Below are 21,823 nucleotides of genomic sequence, written 5' to 3'. Positions count from 1 at the left end.
GTTGAGCAAGTGAAAGGGTGGTAGCGGAGGGAAGGGGGAGGCTGTTGGTATTTGGCGCCGGTGGAGGGAGTCATTCCTGCAGCTGCACTTCCGGTCGGCATTTTGTTCTGAGAGGGAGCGAGAGACACACACAGGATCCGATCTTTTCCTTTCCTTCCCTCCTCTTCTTCCCCCGCCCAGTATCGACTCACTGTGCCTAGGTTGCCACCTCCCCCACCCTCCTGCACTCGCATATACAGAGGGAGCGGCGGTGGCACCTTGGTAGCTGCTGCTGCCGCCGTCCCCCCCCCCCCCCCCCCCCCCCCATCCCGCCTCTCTCCCCCCCATCCCGCCTCTCCTCCCGCCCCGTCTGGAGTGTGTCTCGGAACCGACTCATCAGTTGATGTTGTGAAGCAGGCTTAGGGGGAAGGGATTTGTTTCGGCCTCTCACCTCCCAGCTCTACATGTTCGCTGCACTGAGGAGGAGGCGGAAGAGGAGCCAGCCCCCCTCCCGGCCCGGATTATTGTTGTTATATTATCTCCCCTCCTCTTCCTCCTGCTCCGCGGCGGCCTAGCAGCAGCAGCAGCAGCTCCTTTGAGGAGGGAGGGGGTAGAATTTCTCTCCCCCTCTCTCGGATTCTCGTTGGATTCGGACGCCGATTTACTCAGGTAATACCCCCTCGTCTCCCCTTCTCCTCCCTGCCCTCTCCAGCAGCGGGACAGGCCTCCCACCCCAGGCGGCCTAGCGCTGCTGGGAGCAGAGGGGATTAGCTGTTATCTGGGGTAGAAGGGAATAAGTGGCAACCAGAGGTGTTTATTTCGCAGCCCCTCTTCCTGCTCGCTCGGGTTTGGTGGAGGAGATTGGTTCCACTCGGGCTGCCGAGAGGCCCAGGCCCGGTGGAGAGCGCAGGCCCGCCGGCCAGCGCCTTTACTCCAGATCGGGGATTAGAAAGGCGAAGCGGCTTCTCAGTGACAGGCCTCAACTCAGAGAGGAGCAGCAGGAGGAAACAATACGATTAGCCGCAAATGTGCACTGACCCTTTTGCCATATTTACAGCTTCACCAGGGCAAGGAAGAAAGGTCGCAGCGCAGATAGCCCTCTGAAGGAGTAAGTGGAGGAATAGGGGATGAGAGAGAATGTAAATACCCAGAAACAAAAATACTAGTTGTCTTTGCTGTTACCTTCTCTTTCTAGCCAACTCCGTTCTGAACATTCAGAAGTTTGAATGCACATGGATTTAGAATGTGCAGAGGTTTAATCTTTAAAGAATATAGCGATTGATTAGTGTGTTAATCAGTAATATTTACAGCATAAAATAGTGTTTGTGGGATGATGGGCACAGCGTGGACACCTGCAGACCCAGGTAGACAAGCATATTGTGTCATGTACTCCACACAACCTCAATGTTCATGTGCTGTATATGTTACAGGAATATATACTAAATTCAGACGAAATACTATTTTATACTCTTAACAAACAGAAAACGGTAGAGGGGTCATGTGTGCTACGTTTATGACATTTTGGGGGCCAAGGTGAAGATGAGATCTTGCCCTACTTGAGAATCAAGAGTAAATTTAATTATGTGAAAAGTAAGGAACCCTTAAAAAATGTCATCCTTTCTTGTCAGTCCATATCACTTTGAGATCCTGAGGTTGTTAGTGGCTGTGTCCATGATGTTTGAATATGTAATTAGGTGTCATTTTATCGGGTCAAATGTTTTGCAAATGATGGTTGATCGTCAGATCTTTATTTATAAATGGTAGCTAATTTGCAGTAAAGTAAATCTTGGACTTACTGTGTGGTAGAGTTGAGTGTTATAAAAAAATTGAGGTAGATTTAAAGCAAACACCCTGTAAACTAATGAAAATACTCCTACAGAAATTACAGAATTGAGGAAAATTTTAAGATAGCAAGTTTCATCTTTCATATAGAAAGGTAATTTGTCAATGGCAAACAAGTATCAACATTACATAATTTGTATTAGTTGTTCAGGCAGATCTGTTGTAATAATAAGTGGTTAATACATCTAATGAAGTAACTTTCTGGTACATTGTGTTTAGAGGCTTGTAAACTGCTATTGTGTCTCTGAGTGCCCTGATACATGTTTAAAAGGGTGAAATTAATATATCTGTCATGTTGAAGGCATATTTTTAATGTTGTAAATCCGTGTAGTAGTCAGTAGTGTGTTCGTTATTTGTATTGGTCAGGGAGAAGTTTGAATTTTAAAAAGCCTGAAGATACTGCTGAGCCCCAATCCTGGCCTCTGTCCCTCCAATCTTCCATTCCTGTCTTTGTGCTGCCTGGTCCTGTTATACACTGTTTGCCATAGAGCCTCAGGCCTACGTTCGTGGAGAGGAACCATTTACACTTCGAAAAAACAGCTTTTTATTTTTAAACTTTTTGAATTGCAGAGGGAGCCACTAGTTGTCTCTAATTGTCCCTATCTCTGTGTGTAGCTGAATTGCTGTGTTCTTTTGCTTCCTAGTATGCACAGAGGCCGAATGTAACTCTGCTTTACAGGAAATAAAGGACTGTGCAGAAGTAGTTGAAGTTCTTGGGTAGTTTTCATCATCAGGAAGCGACATGAGTGCTAGCGTTTCTTTTGTTGTCTGTTTCAAACAACGCTTGTTTTTAATGTAAGGAGGTTTGCTTTAAATACACCAATTAAGAGCAAAAAATGAGCTACTGTAGTTATGTAGTTCCTGTCAAATATATCTTGCCAGGGTTGTGTTTAAGACACGGTCTGTGGTTGTGTTTTGTGGGTTTTTTTTTTTTTTTTTTTTTTGGTTGTTGCTGCTTGTTTTTTTTTTTTTTTCCAATCAGAAAGCATACACTTTTCTGGTATGAAAAAGAGGTGTATTTAAGATGCTGCCTATTTGTAATGAGTTTGTTTTGTTCTTTTGAGCCATATGTGGTTAATACTGAATTAGCTGGACAATCAGTTTATGTAGTTGTAAATTTCTTTATATCAGAAAAATATATTTAGCATACAGAAATACTTAATGTGGAAATGTTTATAAGATTACTTATTTTTGGTTTACATGGTGTTTTTAGCACATTTAGGAGTGCATGTGTGTGTGGGAAGCAGGACTCCTTTTTTTCCTAATGTTAGGAGTTTATACTGGTCCACTGTTTATCACAAGAGCTAGCTGCTTAAGGAGGATATAGTTATTTTATTCATGTTAAAGAAATAAAAAAATATTATTTTCAAGGTATTAGTTGTAAAAATTATTTTAACTGAAAGAGGAAAAAAAATATTCTTGTTATCTTTTATGCTTTTAACTACCTTGTACATTTTGAGTTTGTTTCCTGTGTATAGATTTTATTTTTTTTAGCATTTTGCTATCTTTTAAGGCTGTTTTTATGCTTTTTTTAAAAAACACACCACTGCAAATTTTATTTTTTACATTTCAAATGTTACAATTTTGAGGAGAAATAGAACAGGATCAGAAAAGCAAAAATATATCACTGAAACCATATGTAGATCCTGGTTCTACTTAGGAGTACATGTACCCCAGTGCAACTTCATTGCATGTTTGAGACTCCATGTATATTAATGTTCATATGACTCTTCTTGCAGAATCAACCCAAGGAAATTACTTTTTTTGTTATGTTTGTATGATGATTAAGGTAATACAGCCTTAATCATAAATGTTTCATGTATGTATTCGTCTATAATATAAATAAACTATGTTTTGAAGGATACTAGATGAAAAATAGAGTGACTTGATTTGATCCAGGAATTAGTATAACAAGTTTCCTATTGCAGTTTTTCTGTGTGTTCAGTGGCAAGTGTTGTACTTTTATGCATGTATTATATTACAAAGTGTTTGAGTCATGATATGAAATTTAAATTAACATTTACTTCATAGCTATTGCACAAGAAATGCAAAGTTAGTGGATAACTGCTACTAAACAAAAATATATATTCTGAATTTATAGACAAAGGAAATAAATTAAGTCTTCAAATTCAGAAAGTTATGCTTTCTAGGAATTATTCTAGAGGAGTACATAATATTCATCAGTGTAGACTTTTTGATAGCAATTATGAGCATACTTAATGGAGCTCCTGGAGTGAGTCCAGAGGAGGGCTATTCAGCCTGGAGAAGAAAAGGCTCCGGGGGAGACCTCATAGCTGCCTTCTAGTACCTGAAAGGGCTCCAGGAAAGCTGGGGAGGGTTTTTTTACAAGAGCTTGTAGTGAGAGGACAGGGGGAAATGGATTAAAACTGGAAGAGGGGAGATTTAGGTTAGACATTAGGAAGAAATTCTATAGTGTGAGGGTGGTGAGACACTGGAACAGGTTGCCCAGGGAAGTTGTGAAAGCCCCATCCCTGGAAGTGTTCAAGGGCAGGTTGCATGAGCAACCTGGTCTACTGGGAGGTGTCCCTGCCCATACAGGGGGGTTGGAAGTAGATGATCTTTAAGGTTCTTTTCTACCCAAACCAGTCTATGATTCTATGAGATATTAATTGTGATAACATTAGAATTTAGTGTCTGGTAGGTGTGTGGTGGATCATACAGCTATTTAGTCTCACTAAATGCATCACTAGAAATATTTATTACTTGAGAAATCTGTCCATTTCAATATGATCCTGGAACTGATGAGACTGCACCTTGAATACTGTGTTCAGTTTTGAGCCCCTCACTACAAGAAAGTCTTTGAGGTGCTGGAGTGTGTTCAGAGAAGGGCAACCAAGCTGGTGAAGGGTCTGGAGCACAAGTCTTATGAGAAGCGGCTGAGAGAATTGGGATTGTTTTGTCTGAAGAAGAGGATGCTGAGGGGAGAGACCTCATTGCCTTCTACAACTGCCTGAAAGGAGGTTGTAGGGAGGTGGGTGTTGGCCTCTTCTCCCAAGTAAATAATGACAGGACCAGAGGAAATGGCCTGAAGTTGCAGCAGGGGAGATTTTGATTGGATATTAGGAAGAATTTCTATGCTGAAAGAGTGGACAGGCACTGGAACAGCCTGCCTGGGGAGGAGGTGGCACTTCAGGGCATGCACTAGTGGCCAAGTTTTGGTTTTTTTGGTGTTTATTTTTGGGTTGATGGTTGGACTCTGATCTTGGAGGTCTTTTCCAACCTTAATGATTCTATGATGCTGTTTATTTTTAATCTTGCCTTTCATATGACTTTATTAGAAGTAGTACAGGTTAGGCTAGCTTCTGATTTTGAATCATCAGCAGTAACAAGCACTCAGTTGCAACTACAAGGAAATGCTCAAAATCAGTGATACGTGTGTATTATGACTAATAACCCTGTATAATAATGGTCCTTTTTAATTATCAAAAAAAGAAGGCCTTTTGAAATTACAGTTGTAAAATATTTGTATTTGAAAAACCTTTAATATAATTAATTTATATTTCTGCTCTTATTTTTTTAGTGCTACATGCATAGTTCATAGTAGCTGATCCTGACCCCCAAAGTATGTGTGAGAAGTGCTTTATATTGACATTTGCTGCACCCCATGAGTGAGGAGATTGTGCAGGACCTACGATTTGTGTCTTGCTTCCTGCCCCAACTGTTCACTATGGAAAAATCTCACTAGCAAAAGGGGAGAAAGGATTTATTTATTTATTTATTTTGGCCCAACTGTATGTAGAAACTAAAAGGAATTCCAGTCAAATTGAACACAGCTGTTGATACTGTACTTAAAGGTGACTTTGGTTCACACAACTAAAAAAAACAACATTGAAGAACATTTTTCATATTAAACTCTAACTCAGGAAAACATTTCTAGAAAAGTTTATTGCTTTTAGTATGTGTATCAGTTGGTTCAAAATGGTTTTTGAATTGGAGATCTCAAAATTACAGAATCACAGAATCTTAGGGGTTGGAAGGGACCTTGAACGATCACCCAGTCCAACCCCCCTGCCAGAGCAGGATCACCTAGAGCACATCACACAGAACGTGTCCAGGCGGGTTTGGAATGTCTCCAGAGAAGGAGACTCCACAACCTCTCTGGGCAGCCTGTTCCAGTATAAATATAAATTCTTTATATGGGTAGATTCTTTATATAGGTAGATATTTTCATTTTTCAGATTATTGCTGTGGCTTGATTTGAAGAACTTTGTTTCTTGCAGGAGTGCATATGTGTAGACATGCAATGTATTTTACAGTAACAGTGTTAAAAAATGATAGGCTGCAAAGTAAGGGACTTGGATAAGGAAACAGCAGACTAAGATTGCAGAAACAAACATAATCCAGCCCACTTCTCCATACACTGGGCCTTTAACTACATTACTGTATTTCCCCCTTACCCTCATGGCTCCAATTCAGTGCCTCATACAGTGCATGGGAAATGCCAGCTAACTGGTATACTGTTATAACCTATTTTATATATTTGTTTTTGTTTGTCATTCAGTGTGCAGTCTACTGCCTTGCCTACCTGCTGTATACCATCCAAATATTTAATGAATCTTTCTATTAATTTGTAGGAGTTATCTTAAAATATGTATCTTCACAAACATTAGAGGTTTTTTGCAAATCTGTAAAATATTGTTTGCATTTTACAGATGGAAGACTGAAACTTGAGTCAAATACTGATATTGAAAATTGCTTATAAATCTTGTGTAATTTGACATGCTTTATTCTTGACATTTTTAGGATTACTTGACAGCACTTGGGAAGCTCATTATGTTGTTTTCTCTGACTTTGTGTTTGTGAGTGCCCTTCATTTCAACATATCAGGCTCATTGTTTCTCATGGTGGATTCCTAAGAAGTATAGAATGGGTTTTTGCTGATGGCTTTGAACATCTGTTCAGTTTCAGCTGTCTTGAACATGCTAAGAGCTGGACAAGAATAAATTTCCAGTCCTGAAAAATTAAAAAGAATCATCCTCCGTAATGTGAAGAAACCAAAATCTCTGAAAGTTTATCAGGAAGAACAGAGACAACAACTAGATAGTAACCCAAATCCTGCAAGTAATTCAATGACTTGCCCGCAACATTGGAGACAGAGATTCAAAATATTACTCTGTTAACTTCCAGTGGGAACTAGCAAACCTGGAGAGTATCCTAAGCATTGGTTATTGGCTGTAAGGTTGCAGTTGATATAAGCTGGTTGAAGCCTAGTGGTCAGACCATTTAATTGTGATGTCAGTCTGTTGTCCAGCTGCTGTAGGGCTCTATTAGGAAAGCAAGGCTGTTCAGAGGTGTAATAAGCATGTTCCTAGCTAGAATATTGCTTTTGGGATGTAGGAAGTCCAGGTTCAAATGCCTGATCTGTATCAGGTAGATAAGTTCTTGAGCTTTTTCTCCCCCATATGGTTTTTTATGCTCTAATCATATGTTCTAGGCATGACCCAAGGGCTGTGGGTTTATTATGGAACAGGTAGAATTTTTTACAAACTGGCAGTTTCCAGCAAAAGATCTCTTGGATGGTGTGGGAAACTTTTTTTTTTTTAAAATGTAGTTGATTTATTAACTATGTTCTATTCAAATTCTTTAGGAAAAAAAAAAAAAGTAACGTCCCATAGAAGGCATCTCCTTTTACTGTGTAACTGATTTGTTTCATGACATATGTAATGTACCATATATGAGGCAGGGATCCTGTGAATAACAAAACCAATATATGATCATTTAATTAATGACTATTATAATGCACAAGGCACTGAATTATAGGTGTAAGCAACCATAGTTCTGACATTTCTTAATACTTTAATGCTTGGTTTTATAGTTTTAACCTTTTTTTTTTTTTTATAATGTAATTTATTAAGTTCCTTGAATGTAAATGTGTCTATGATAGCACAACCCCTATCTCTTATGTTTGAGCTAACAAACTCTCCTCTATGTTGACCAGGTACTTAGAAAGGATGAGGTTACAAATATTTTGTCTCTGAAATTTTGTTTTCTGGTCTTAGGTTTAAATAGAGACTATCCCACTGTCTTGTATGTTATTTTATATTCAGATATGTTGCTTCCTCTTTTTCTTCAGATATGCTTTCTGGATATTAATGATGTGGAGAAATTTAGAGAGTCCTTCTTGGTTGCTGTGTACAGCAGCTACCCTAGCACCTGTAGAGAAAATAAGCTGTTTTTTGCAGTCTAAAAGCTGGGAAAATTTTGATAAGACTTTAATAAGACTGTGGTGAGAACTCAAGGACATTGCTTTGTGGAGATCTAAAATAAGTATAGCTTTGTTTTTGTTTTCTGAAGGGAAAATTAAAAATCTGCCTGATAATTTGTTTAATTCCTAGTTCAAACTAAGGACATATGATTGCTTTTTACTACAGTGGATGCTAGGTTTTCTTTTTTATTTTATTTTTAATAATAGGAAATGAATTTTCTTCGACTAGCATTCTCAGTGATGATTGGTTCTTCATGGCATAACCTGTAACATAGAAAAGCTTCAGTGTATCCTATTAAAATTTGGCAGTTATAAGCAATTGAAACATTGTTTAACAGAGTTGCTAGTCAACATTAAGAATGCATGTTGCTCCCTGTTTATTTTGTATACGTGAGGCTGGTAGGGACTGCTCTCAGTTTCTTGACACTCATTATTGAAAGGCATTGATTTTCCTTCTGACTTTGCTAAACTTCAGTCATTTGGGCTGAAATCTTCAATGCTGGGTGATTGCTCCTTATTTAATTTTTATTGGCGCCGAACATGGGGCTCGAACCCACAACCCTGGGATTAAGAGTCCCATGCTCTACCGACTGAGCTAGCCAGGTGCCCAACGTGGCAATAAATTGTTGTCACCGTTTGACTCAGGTCCAACAACAATGCTCTCGATCCCCTCCCACTCAGGTAGGGAAGGAGAGAGAGAAAAAGAGAGAGACTTGGCTGGATTGAAAACTAAACTACACAGCTTTAATTAAACACTAATGATATAAGAAAGTATATACAATTATATACAGATATGTTCAGATATCTGCAAGAGCCTCTCGCCAGCAACTCCCACCACACTCCCCTGAGCTGGAACAGTTCCGAGAAATCCCGGAGCTGCTGCTGGAGAAAGCAGAGAGTGATGAGGGTCAGGAGAGCTCGAGCCTAAGGGTTGACGGTGCTGGATGGATGGAGTCCTCCCCGGACGCCGGCCATGGACGGGAGAGAAGGGAAGAAGAAGAAGCAGGAAGGAAGTTGTCTTCTGTGATCTCTGAGCTTACGTAGATATATGGAATGGAATATCTCTGGCCAATTTTGCTGTCTGTCTAACTCAGCCTCCTATGGGGAGGTCACAGATCTCCCCGTAGTGTCTGAGCTGGCAGAGTGAAGGTGTGACCTTGAAGACCCAGCAGTTAGAAAAACATTCCACTGTCTTATCAGCTTTAGAAGAACACACTGTTGCTAGTTAAAAGAAAGCTCACTGAAGGAAAAAAAAATCAGTAAAAGGAAAATTGGCTTCATCCTGGCTCAAACCAGGACAACTGGGAAGGCCACTTGTGATTTCGCAAGCTCTAATTGATGGTGTCCCCATGGCAACTGTTAGAGAGAAAACGGGATTATGAATTGAGATGTGCCCCTGGATCTTGTCCTGTGAGTTTAATGTGAAGAGTTTAAATTATTGTTTTTATTGAGGAGGTAAACAGCTTGTCACCCGAACAGATCTCTTCCTTGTTGCTGCTACTTATCTGCTCTCCTCTCAGTTATGTTTTATTACAGAGGTTGGCGTGAGTTAGATATTACATTACTGGAAAACAGGACAGGAACTCAGTAGGTTGAAAGCCTGAGTGAATAGCTAGCAAAATATAGTGTCCCTGTTCATGTAGGTGGCTCAGCATCAAATGAAAAAAGACAGGAAACTGAGAACTAGTTACTCCTTATTACTACTTGAGTGTGTGTGTCAGTCTTGATGCAAGTTTAAGGTATCATAGAATGGTCCGGGATGGAAGGGACCTCTGGCAATCATCTAGTCCAGCCCCCCTGCTAGAGCAGGATCACCTAGAGCAGATTGCCCACCAGAGAAGGAGACTCCACAACCTCTCTGGGCAGCTTGTTCCAGTGCTCTGTTGCCCTCACAGTTAAGAAGTTTTTCCTCATATTCAGATGGATTTTCCTGTGTTCCAGCTTGTGCTCATTGCCCCTTGTCCTGTTGCTGGGCCCCATCCTCCTTACATCCACCCTTTAGATATTTATAAGCATCAATAAAATCCCCTTCTTTTCTCCAGGTTAAACAAACCCAGGTCTCACAACCTTTCCTCATAAGGAGAGGCTCCAGTCCCCTAATCATCTTTGTGGCCCTCCGTTGGACTCTCACCAGTAGCTCCTTGTCTTGCTTGAACCGGGGAGCCCACAATTGGATGCAGTATGTGCCCAGATGTGGTCTCACCAGGGCAGAGTAGAGGGGGAGGAGAACTCCCCCTGCTGACCACACTCTTCCTTATGCACCCCAGGATTCCATTGGCCCTCTTGACCACAAGGGCACATTGCTGGCTCATGGTTAACTTACTGTCTACCAGGACTCCAAGATCCTTCTCCTCAGGAGACCTCCTCCAGCAGGTCAGCCCCTAACCTATATTGGTGCATGGAGTTCTTCCTCCCCAGGTGCAGGACCCCACCCTTGACCTCGTTAAACCTCATTAGGTTCCTCTCTGCCCTGCTCCAGCCTGTCCAGGTCATGCTAGATGGCAGCACAGCCCTCTGGAGTGTCAACCACCCCTCCTAGTTTTGTGTCATCAGCGAACTTGCTGAGGATACACTCTGTCCCCTCATCCAGATCATTAATGGATATGTTGAACAAGACTGGACCCAGCACTGACCCCTGAGGAACAGGTAATTGAGGCCTGATCCATTTCAGCTGCTTCTGGTCCCTGTTTACATGGCATGTGAACAAAGCTAGAAGGGTATCATGCTTCATTTTTAATGCTTCTGTATTGCCAGAATATTCCCATAAAGATGTATAGTCTCTGAGTCTACTTCATGCTGAAGTAATTTGCAATTTGGGAAAAAAGCGTATTGATTCTATTCCTCCTACAATAGAAAAGCTGCAGAGAACTGAGAATCTTCTCCAAAATGAACCTGTGACTTGTGAAATAATGTTAATGTTTTACACTAGAAAGACTGAACTACTTCTCTAAAAGATGGGTATATATCACCTGCATTCCAGGCAAGACTGCAAAGATCAGCCTTATTTTTCCCTTGCAGTTACTGTGCTTCACATCTTACTTTGTACATAGTAATTTTCATTAATCAGTGAATGATGGTTAGCAAACAGCTGTAACTGTATTTTTCTCATAACAGGATGATCTGAAATGCATAACACTTATTTTAGGATATTTTTAAATGTTTAATTTTTAAGTAATGAAAATATAGTGATGATAATCCTATTTCGGGGGGGGTTTGCTTTTTTTAACATATGTAAAACTCTGTGACACTTCAAATATAACTTATCTGCATTTTAAAATCCATCTTTCTGCTAGAAAAAAGGGATACTTCATTGTAAACTGTTGCAGTTGAACAAGTTACAAAAATAAATTGCTCAGCATGCAGTTGTGTAAATTCTGTCAAAATTAAAACATTAAGCACAACTGAGTAATCTAGTCTTCAGTTTATTTATTGAGTTGATTTATCTGCATGGTCAGTTGTGGCTATTCATGTATCTAGCACATGGGCCACAGTTCACCTTTGCCTTAGCAACAGCTGGGACAATAGTGCTATCTGAATTCTGTAGTAGAAAGCTTTGTATTATAGCCCTCAATTTCTCTGAGGCTTTAATTAGCCCTCTCTTCCACAATAGTGAGTTTTAGATCCTTAAGAAAAGAAGATAATAGTCATTTGGAGTGAAGTGTCTGGAGAATAAAGTACATAGAAGATAAGCAGAACATCTCTAGGTTGGATATAGGCAGAGATGGAAGAGTTTGGTGTGGATTGTCTTGGTGTGATCTTGTGAGAACTGATGGAGCAGTTCTTGGGCCTTCTCCATCTGCCCATAACATAGTTAGCTTGGCAGTTTGGTCAATAACTTGGAATCATGACCCTGACCTAAGACTTGCTTCTCTTCTATTTTAGCATATTGGTCTAGAATTAAGAGATGTATTCATAGGATGCATGTGGATTTTTATTTAATAAATACAATTATATCTGCAACTCATACAAATAAAGAAAATTCACAGATGGGAAAATGCCATTTTTGTTGTTTCAGTCATTAATTGATGACCACCTTTCTCATATTGGAAGGTGTGATTTATATAAATAATGAAAAAATATTTTTCATATATTAATAGTGAAGTAGTAGCAGTGCATTTATCCTCTCACCAATCACGTATTTGAAACAATATTAATAGCACTTTTTCCTTTTACTATATAGATTTTTTGCCATATTTTTGTCAATCTCATTATGTCCTTGCTTTAGTAAGCGAGAGCCTGTATATGTGATATAATTTGAATACGCTTTCTTGGAAAGGCCATATGAATGCTTCAGTTGGAAAGAAGGTTCAAATAAATCAAAATAAGCCATTGTTACAGTAAGACTTAGATTTCTGGATTTCTTTTTGATGTTATTTTTAATATTCTACTTAAGGATTTTTTTAAAATCCTTTTTTCCTTAGTAAAGGCTTACTTATCTCTCCCCCTTCTCACCCTCCCCCCAATTTTGAAATGGGCTATTTAATCGCTAACTCTCATAAGGCAGTGAAAAAGCCACATAATGGAAGACCTCTCTGGGGGAAAAAATAATAATTCTTGTCCTGTTTTACGTTGGAGGACTGACAGAAGAGGTTGGTTGGGTGGAGTATGAATGAGGCTTTTTCTGGTTTGTGTATTATAACAAATGAGCAAATGAGAGCTTTGCAAGTGTGTGTGAGGTGAACAAGATGGGAAGGTTTTACTCCCTTTCTCACTTTGCAAAATATGAATAGACATATTTCAGCTTGGGTGAGTTAGGTAAGTTTGTGGGAGAAAACTTTCATTTCTGAGGATTTTATGAGGAGACTTGTTTGTTGATTTGCAATAATTTTATTGTTTGTTTTACAGCATTGCAGTGTTCGATTACAAATACAGATTATTTATAAATACTGACTCAAACTGTGTTACTAAAATAGGTCCTGGGAAATGTTTTGGCTGCTTGGAAGATGTTAAAAACTTAGAAATTTTAGTATAATAGAACAGATAGCTCTGTATGGACCTTTTGTTTCAACATGCCTGTTATTTCCTTGGCTTTTGGGGAAGTATGGATTAGCATGTATGAATGTGTTGTTTTGTTTGCTTTCTTGTATTTAGTATTAGCAATAATGTGAACTAGTGTGAACCTTCTGTGTGGGAAGAGTGAGCTTCTGACTTGTGGCAGCTCTGACTCACTGTGGGTGGGGACGAGGGGACAGCCTAACCCCCTCAAGTACAAGAGCAGCCCCTAGGGAGTGCAGGTGACCAAGAGCGTGGTGAACAGGAGTAGGCAAACAGGGCATGTCTCGGTAGTTCATGCAAACAGGGTGGGCAGAGCAGAGCGCAGGCCCCCTCTTGGCTCAAGGTAAGAACTCAGCTAGTGGTCATCGCCCCCCAGAAGAGGACCTAGCCATGGTATCCACTCAAGCATAAGCCATTGCCAGGAACACAGTGGCGAACCAGACAGAGGTCCCTCTCAAGAATGCGGCTGTCCAGGTCTCTGGCTGCACAGAATGCCTGAGCCTGTCACTCCTATTGGAGGAGAGCAGAGAGAACACCTGCGTACACTGTGACCAGGTGAATGATTTACTCAGCCTAGTGGCTGAGCTGAAAGAGGAGGAGGAAAAAGAAAAATTAAGGATTATCTGGGAATGTGAAAGAGAGAGATGGGTGGAGTAACACCTGGATTTCAGAAGAGCTAACTTTGGCCTTTTCAAGGAACTGCTTGGAGAAATCAAATGGGATAGGGTACTGGAAGGAAAGTGGGCCCAAGAGAGTTGGTTAATATTCAAGCACCACCTCCTCCAAGTTCAAGATCGGAGTGTCCCAAAGAGTAAGAAATCAAGTAAGAGAGCCAGGAGACCTGCATGGTTGAGCAGGGAACTTCTGAACAAACTTAAGAGGAAGAAAGAAATTTATAGATCATGGAAGAAGGGGTTGACCATTTGGGATGAATACAAGAATGTGGTCAGAGGGTGTAGGGATGCAACAAGGAAAGTTAAGGCCTCCTTAAAACTGGCAAGGGATGTCAAGGACAACAAGAAAGGCTTCTTCAAGTACATTGGAGGCAAAAGGAAGAACAGAGAAAATGTGGGCCCACTGCTGAATGAAGTGGTTGCCCTGGTGACGGAGGACACGAAGAAGGTGGAGGTGCCTTCTTTGCCTTGGTCTTTACCGCTAAGGCTGACTCTCGAGATTCCCAAACCTTCCAGACCATAGAAGAAGTCAGGAGTGAGGAAGACTACCTTAATTGAAGAAGACTGGGTGAAAGATCAGTTAAGGAAACTGGACATCTTCAAATCCATGGGCCCCAATGGGATGCACCCATGTGTGCTGAAGGAGCTGGCAGAAGTCATCGCTAGACCGCTCTCCATCATCTTTGAAAAGTCCTGGAAAACGGGAGAGGTGCCTGAGGACTGGAGGAAAGCCAGTGTCACTCCAGTCTTCCAGAAGGGCAAGAAACAGGACCCGGGTAACTACAGACTAGTCAGCCTCACCTCCATCCCTGGAATGGATGATGGAGCAGCTTATTTTGGATGTCATCTCTAAGCACATGGAAGAAAAGGTTATCAGGAGTAGCCAGCATGGATTCACCAAGGGGAAATCATGTCTGACTAATCTGATAGTCGTCTATGATGGTGTGACAGAATGGATAGATGCAGGGAGAACAGTGGATGTTGTCTTCCTCAACATTAGCAAGGATTTTGACACTGTCTCCCACAACATCCTTGTGGATAAGCTCAGGAAGTGTGAGTTAGAAGAATGGACAGTGGGATGGATCGAGAACAGGCTAAACAATGGAGCCCAGAGGGTTGTGATCAACAGTGCAGAGTCCATTTGGAGATCTGTGACTAGTGGTGTTCCCCAGGGATCAGTGCTGGGTCCAGTCTTATTCAACATCTTCATCAACGACCTGGATGAGAGGATGGAGTGTATCCTCAGCAAGTTTGCTGATATGAAGCTGGGAGGATTGGCTGATCCACCTGAAGTCTGTGTAGCTATTCAGTGAGATCTAGACAGACTGGAAGGCTGGGCAAAGATGACCCTAATGAGGTTCAACAAGAATAAGTGTAGAGTCCTGCACCTGGGGAGAAAAAGCACCATGCACCAGTTGGGAACCATTAGGGATTGACCTGCTGGAAAGCAGCCCCATGGAGAAGGACCTTGGGGTCCTGGTGGACAACAAGTTATCCATGGGACAGCAATGTGCCCTTGTGGCCAGGAGAGCCAATAGTATATTGGGATGTATTAAGAACAGTGTGGCCAGCAGGTCAAGGGAGGTTCTTCTCCCGCTCTACTCTGCCCTAGTGAGACCACATCTGGAGTATTGTGTCCAGTTCTGGGCTCCCCAGTTCAAGAGGGACAGGGATATGCTGGAAAGAGCCCCAGTGGAGGGCTATGAGGATGATTAAGGGACTGTCATACGAGAAGAGGCTAAGAGACCTGGGACTGTTTAGTCTTGAGAAGTCTGAGACAGGACCTTAATAATGTCTGTAATTATCTGAAGGGTGAATGTCAAGAATGGACCAAACTCTTTTCAGTGGTGCCCTGTGATAGGACGAGGGTGAACGGCACCAAGTTACAATGCAGGAAGTTAAACCTCAGCATGAGGAAAAACTTCTTTCCTGTGAGGGTGATGGAGCACTGGAACAGGCTGCCCAGAGAGGTTGTGGATTCTTCTTCTCCGGAGACTTTCAAGACCCATCTGGGTGTGTTCCTGTGTGATGTGCTCTAGGTGTTTCTGCTGCAGCAGGGGGGTTGGACTTGATGAACTTCAGAGGTCCCTTCCAACCCCTGTGATTCTATGGTCACACTAAGAGTTATGGTCAGCGGCTTGATGTCCAAATGGAGACCTGTGACGAAGGGTGTTCCTCGAGGGTCCGTACTGAGACCAGTGCTGTTTAACATCTTTGTTGGAGACATGGACAGTGGGATTGAGTGTATCCTTGGCAAGTTTTCTGATGACACCAAGCTGTGTGGTGGGATTGATACACTGGATGGGAGGGATGTCATCAGAGGGACCATGACAGGCTTGAGAGGTGGGCCCATGCCAACCTCATGAAGTTCATCAAGGCCGAGTGCATGGTCCTGCACCTGGGTTGAGGCAATCCCAAGCACAAATACAGGTTGAGTGGAGAATGGATTGAGAACAGCCCTGAGGAGAAGGACTTGGGGGTGTTGGTTTAGGAGAAGCTTGACATAAGCCGACAGTGTGCTCTCACAGCCCTGAAAGTCAACCGTGTCTTGGGCTGCATCAAAAGAAGTTTGGCCAGCACGTCAAGGGAAGTGATTCTCCCCCTGTACTCCGTTCTTGTGAGACCTCACCTGGAGTACCGTGTCCAGTTCTGGGGAACCCGAACACAGGAAGGACATGGATCTATGAGGGAGTCCAGAGGAGGGCCACAAAGATAACTCGAGAGCTGGAGCACCTCTGCTATGAAGACAGGCTGAGAGAGTTGGGGTTGTTCAGCCTGGAGAAGAGAAGGCTCTGGGGAGACCTCATAGCACCCTTCCAGTGCCTGAAGGGGCCTACAGAAAATCTGGGGAGGGAATTTTTACAAGGGCTTTTAGTGTTAGTGTCGCGTGCCCCACAGTTAGGACGAGGGCTAATGGTTTCAAGGTGAAAGAGAGGAGATTTAGATTAGATATTTGGAAGAAATTCTTTAGTGTGAGGGTGGTGAGACACTGGCCCAGGGTGCCCAGGGGAGTTGTGGCTGCCCCATCCCTGGAAGTGTTCAAGGGTGCAGGTTGGACGGGGCTTTGAGCAACCTAGTCTAGTGAGAGGTGTCCCTGCCCATGCAGGGAGGTTGGAACTAGATGATCATTACGGTCCTTTCCAACCCATACCATTCTTAAAAAATTTCTTGTTCAGCTTAATGGACAACTCACTGGGAGAGAGGATCTGCATAAATAATTTCTCTTTAGGCATTAATGGTGAAGAAAGTGGGATTTTCACCAGTGGCTTTCTGTTGTTCTTGTTTTCTAAGGGCCTTATATGCCGTGTTTTGATCTGATAAATGTTCTTAAAGTTCTGGCTATTGAATTATTTCTCTTCTTAGCATGTGTAAGATAGTAGGTCTTAGATCACTTACAGATCTTGCATGTGCTTCTTTTGCTGTTATTTTCTAGATCCTGTCACAGTCCACTTCAGAGACCCTTAGAGAGCTTTTATATCACGCATTATTTTAGATTTTGCTAAATGAGCAGATATACTAAGAAGATACAGGACATGGCTAGGACTTTTGGAGGAGGTTCAGTCATGTTGGAGCTAATGTGGGTTTCTTTTATATTGCTGTCGTGGTTCTTTGTCTCTCTCCTGCCTGGCTCATCAATAATGTTGTGGTTTGGGCCCAACACGACAACAAAGAACCAGCCCCCAACCCACCCCGCTGTGGGCTTCCCACAGAGTCACGGGCTGATTCAGGAACAGGCAACTCCCCTAGCACTGGGGTCTTCCAAAGCTGCGCAGTCAGAGTCCACAGGCAGCAAATCCTTTGGCCACAAAACCCAAGTCCACTGGCCAAGTTCACCCCTCCTGGTGCCCCCAGGGACTGTTCCGCCACGTTCCTCCACGAGTGCAGGGGCACAGCTGCCATCTTGCCATGGGTTGCAGGGAAACTTCTGCTAGGGCACCTTCTTCCCCTTCTTCCTCACCAACCACCAGCACAGCTCTTCTCCCCCAAGTGCCTCTTTGCTCAGGTGTTATGTTGATTCTTTTGTATGTTAATCGCAGAGGTGCATCTATTGTCCCTCTAATGGTTCCTTGGCTGGGTTTGGAGCAGGGGGAGCTTGTCAGCTTTTTACCTGAGCCACTCCTGGGGCCCTTCCCCCACTACCAAAAAAACCCACCAAACCAGAACAATTGCTTTAGGAAACAAAATTCTGTTTTCCTTATGTGAATTTAGAGAATGCAAGACACGGAGGATAAAGATGCCTATAGTTGAGTTTTTCACTTCTCATCCATCACCCTACCTACTGTGCTTTATTTATCAGGTTCATATGACAGGAATGTGGTCACATGGTTGTACAGCCTCCTGTCTTCAGGACTACTACATCTAAATTTCCTTAAGCTTACAAAAATACTATAGGTGCAGTGATTATATCAAGGCCATCTATGGAAATTATGGCAGTCAATGAAGTATAGCTTTATATCTGAATTTTCTAATTTCTTTTACTATGAAACTGACAATTGACTTAATACAAGCTTGACTATGTAGTAACTGGAGAGCAAAAAATCCATTAATATAAACTTCTGTGCATAACGTCTGTTGATGTTTAACCCCAGCCAGCAACTAAGCTGTACCAGGCCTGCTGGTAACAGACAGGGTACACTCGTCTCAAAGAGCTGCTTGAGAGAGCTTTAAACTAGAGTTGCAAGGGGAAGGGCAAAAACCTGGACTTGCTAGAAATAAGCCTGGGGGCAGCATACAGATATTTGAGGGATGGTATGCTATTGTGGTCTTCCAGTCAGTGATTTCAGCGGAGGTAGGGAATGGAGATCCATGTGGCAACAAAGATGCAAGGGTTACTACTGGTGGGTTAGAGTCATAGAATGGTTTGAGTTGTAAGGGACCTAGAAGATCATCTAGTTCCAACCCCCCTGCATGGGCAGGGACACCTCCCACTAGATCAGGTTGCTCAGAGCCCCATCCAACCTGCCCTTGAATGCTTCCAGGGATGGGGCTTTGACAACTTTCCTGGGCAACCTGTTCCAGTGTCTCACTATCCTCACACTAAAGAATTTCTTAGGTACCAAGGATGTGCCTGAGAACAGACAGGTAGGCATTAGGATTTCTCCTTGCAAAAAGGTGGCAGGGCCATCAGCCCAACTGAAGTGCGTCTACAAAAACGCAGGTGGCATGGGCAACAAACGGGAGGAGCTGGAAGCCATTGTGCAGCAGGAAAACGATAATATCATCACCATCACAGAAATGCGGTGGGACGACTCGCATGACTGGAGTGCTGCAATCAATGGCTACAAGGTCTTCAGAAGGGATAGGCAAGGAAGGAGAGGTGGTGGGGTCACCCTGTATGGTAGGGAATGTTATGAATGCCTAGAATGTAATGATAGTGACAATAGGGTTGAGTGCTTATGGGTAAGAATCAGGGGGAAGGCCAAAAAGGCAGACATCTTGATGTGAGTCTGTTACAAAACACCCAACCAGGATAAATATTCTATAGGCATCTGAGAGAAGTCTCTCGATCGCTTGCCCTTGAAGTTCTCCATGAAAACAACTTCCCAGATGTCTGCTGGAAATATAATACAGCAGAGAGGGAACAGTTTCAGAGGTTCCTTGAGTGTGTAGAGGATAACTTCCTGATGCAGCTGGTGAGGGAGCCTACTAGGGAAGGTGCCCTGCTGGACCTGCTGTTTGTCAACAGAGATGGGCTTGTGGAGGATGCAACTGTTGGAGGCCATCTTGGGCATGGCAATCACAAAATGATAGAGTTCTCTATTCTTGGATAAGTAAGGACAAATGCCAGCAGAACTGCCACCTTGGACTTCCAGTGGGCAGACTTGGACCTGTTTTAGAGACTGGTTGACAGAGTCCCTTGGGAGGCAGTCCTGAAGGGCAAAGGAGTCCAGGAAGGCTGGGCATTCTTCAAGAAGGAAGCCTTAAAGGCACAGGAGGAGGCTGTCCCCCTGTGCCGAAAGATGAGCCGGTGGGGAATAAGACAGGCCTGACTGAATAGAGAGATGTGGCTGCTACTCAGAAGAAAAAGGAGGGTTTATGGCCTTTGGAAAAAGGGACAGGTCACTCAGGATGAGTACAAAGATGATGTGAGGCTCTGCAGGGAGAAAATCAGGACCAAAGCCCAACTAGAAATCAATCTGGCTGCAGCTGTCAAAGACAACAAGAAACCCTTCTACAAATATATTAGCAACAAAAGGAGGACTAAGGAGAACCTCTATCCGTTATTGGATGCAGGGGGAAACATAGTGATCAGGGATGAGGAGGAGGCTGAGGTACTTAATACCTGCTTTGCCTCAGTCTTTAGTAGTAGGACCAGTTGTTTACTGGGTACCCAGTCCCCTGAGCTGGAAGACAGGGATAGGGAGTAGTTTGAAGTCCCCATAGTCCAAGAGGAGATGGTCAGTGACCTGCTGCACCACTTAGATACACACAAGTCTATGAGGCCAGATGGGATCCACCCAAGGGTACTGAGGGAGCTGGCAGAAGTGCTCACCAAGCTGCTTTCCATCATTTACCAGCAGTCCTGGCTAACAGGGGAGGTCCCAGTAGACCGAAGGCTGGCAAATGTGCCCCCCATCGACAAGAAGGGCCAGAAGGAAGACCCGGGGAACTACAGGCCTGTCAGCCTGACCTCGGTGCTGGGGAAGGTTATGGAGCAGATCATCTTGAGTGCCATTATACAGCATGTGCAGGACATCCAGGTGATCAGGCCCAGTCAGCATGGGTTCATGAAAGGCAGGTCCTGCTTGACAAACCCAATTTTCCTTCTATGACAAGGTGACCCACTTAGTGGATGAGGGAAAGGCTGTCGATGTTGTCTACCTGGACCTTAGTAAAGCTTGTGACACTGTTTCCCACAGCATTCTCCTGGAGAAACTGGCCTAGACCGGCATACTCTTTGCTGGGTAAAAAACTGGCTGGCTGGCTGGGCCCAAAGAGTTGTGGTGAATTAATTTAAATCCAGTTGATGGCCAGTCACCAGTGGTGTTCCCCAGGGCTCAGTGTTGGGACGAGTCCTCTTTAATATCTTTATCAATGATCTGGATGGGGGGATTGAGGGCACCCTCAGGAAGTTTGCAGATGACACCATGTTGGGAGCAAGTGTTGATCTGCTTGAGGGTAGGAAGGCTCTGCAGAGGGACCTGGACAGGCTGAATCGATGGGCTGAGGCCAGTTGTATGAGGCTCAACAAGGCCAAGTGCCAGGTCCTGCACTTGGGTCACAACAACCCCAGGCAACGCTACAGGCTTGGGGAAGAGTGGCTGGAAAGATGCCCAGCAGAAAAGGACCTGGGAGTGCTGTTTGACAGCTGGCTGAACATGAGCCAGCAGTGTGCCCAGGTGGCCAAGAAGGCCAACAGCATCCTGGCCTGCATCAGAAATAGTGTGGCCAGAAGGATTAGGGCAGTGATTTCCCCCCTGTACTCAGCAGTGGTGAGGCTGCACCTTGAATCCTGTGTTCATTTTTGGGCCCCTCACTACAAGAAGGACATTGAGGTGCTGGAGCATGTCCAGAGAAGGGCAATGGAGTTGGTGAAGTGTCTGGAACACAAGTCTTATGAGGAGCGTCTGAGGGAACTGGAGCTGTTTAGTATGGAGGAGGCTGAGAAGAGACCACCTCTACAACTACCTGAAAGGAGATTGTAGTGAGATGGGTGTCAGTCTCCTCTCCAAAGGAACTGGTGATAGGGCAAAATGAAATGGCTTCAAGTTGTGCCAGGGGAGGTTCAGATTGGATATTAGGAAAAATATCTTTACTGAAAGAGTGGTCAAGCATTGGAACAGGCTGCCCAGGGAAGTAGTAGAGTCACCATCCCTGGAAGTACTTTGAAGACCTGTAGATGTGGTGGTTAAGGACATGGAGTTAGGTAAATTGTTGGACTTGGTGATCTTAAAGGTCTTTTGCAACCAGGATTCTGTGATTGTGTGAATTCAAGGCTGTATAATCACATTCTCCATCTCAGTAAGTCCTTGGTACTTCCATGTTCAAAGCAGAAATGCAGTCTGTATCAGTACCTTTGGTAATTGTCTCACATTTCTATGTTATATAAGAAGATTAGATCATGGAATCATAGAATGGTTTGGGTTGGAAGGGAGCTAGAAGATCA

At 43.2% G+C, this 21,823-nt stretch overlaps 1 protein-coding gene and 1 non-coding gene across 4 annotated transcripts in view; one reads left to right on the top strand and one right to left on the bottom strand.

Annotated features, from left to right (window-relative positions):
• The first annotated feature begins 334 nt into the window (after positions 1-334).
• The window catches only part of LOC127395154 (nipped-B-like protein), a 176,805-nt gene continuing 155,316 nt past the window's right edge, over positions 335-21,823 (top strand). Inside the window, exon 1 of one of the 3 annotated variants that reach the window (XM_051641623.1) lies at positions 335-648. The gene's annotated coding sequence lies outside the window, so the exon portion shown is untranslated. The remainder of the gene's footprint in view (positions 649-21,823) is intronic. The other 2 variants (XM_051641622.1, XM_051641625.1) reach the window with 2 other exon arrangements.
• On the bottom strand, positions 8,580-8,652 carry TRNAK-CUU (transfer RNA lysine (anticodon CUU)). Its single transcript has one exon. It is a non-coding gene; the product is annotated as a tRNA-Lys (tRNA).

The sequence above is a fragment of the Apus apus genome, chromosome W, assembly GCF_020740795.1.
Source record: "Apus apus isolate bApuApu2 chromosome W, bApuApu2.pri.cur, whole genome shotgun sequence".
In the NCBI taxonomy this organism is placed as follows: Eukaryota; Metazoa; Chordata; class Aves; order Apodiformes; family Apodidae; genus Apus; species Apus apus.
The sequence above is the reverse complement of the archived record's forward strand: the minus strand, read 5'-3'. Positions and strand labels throughout refer to the sequence as shown.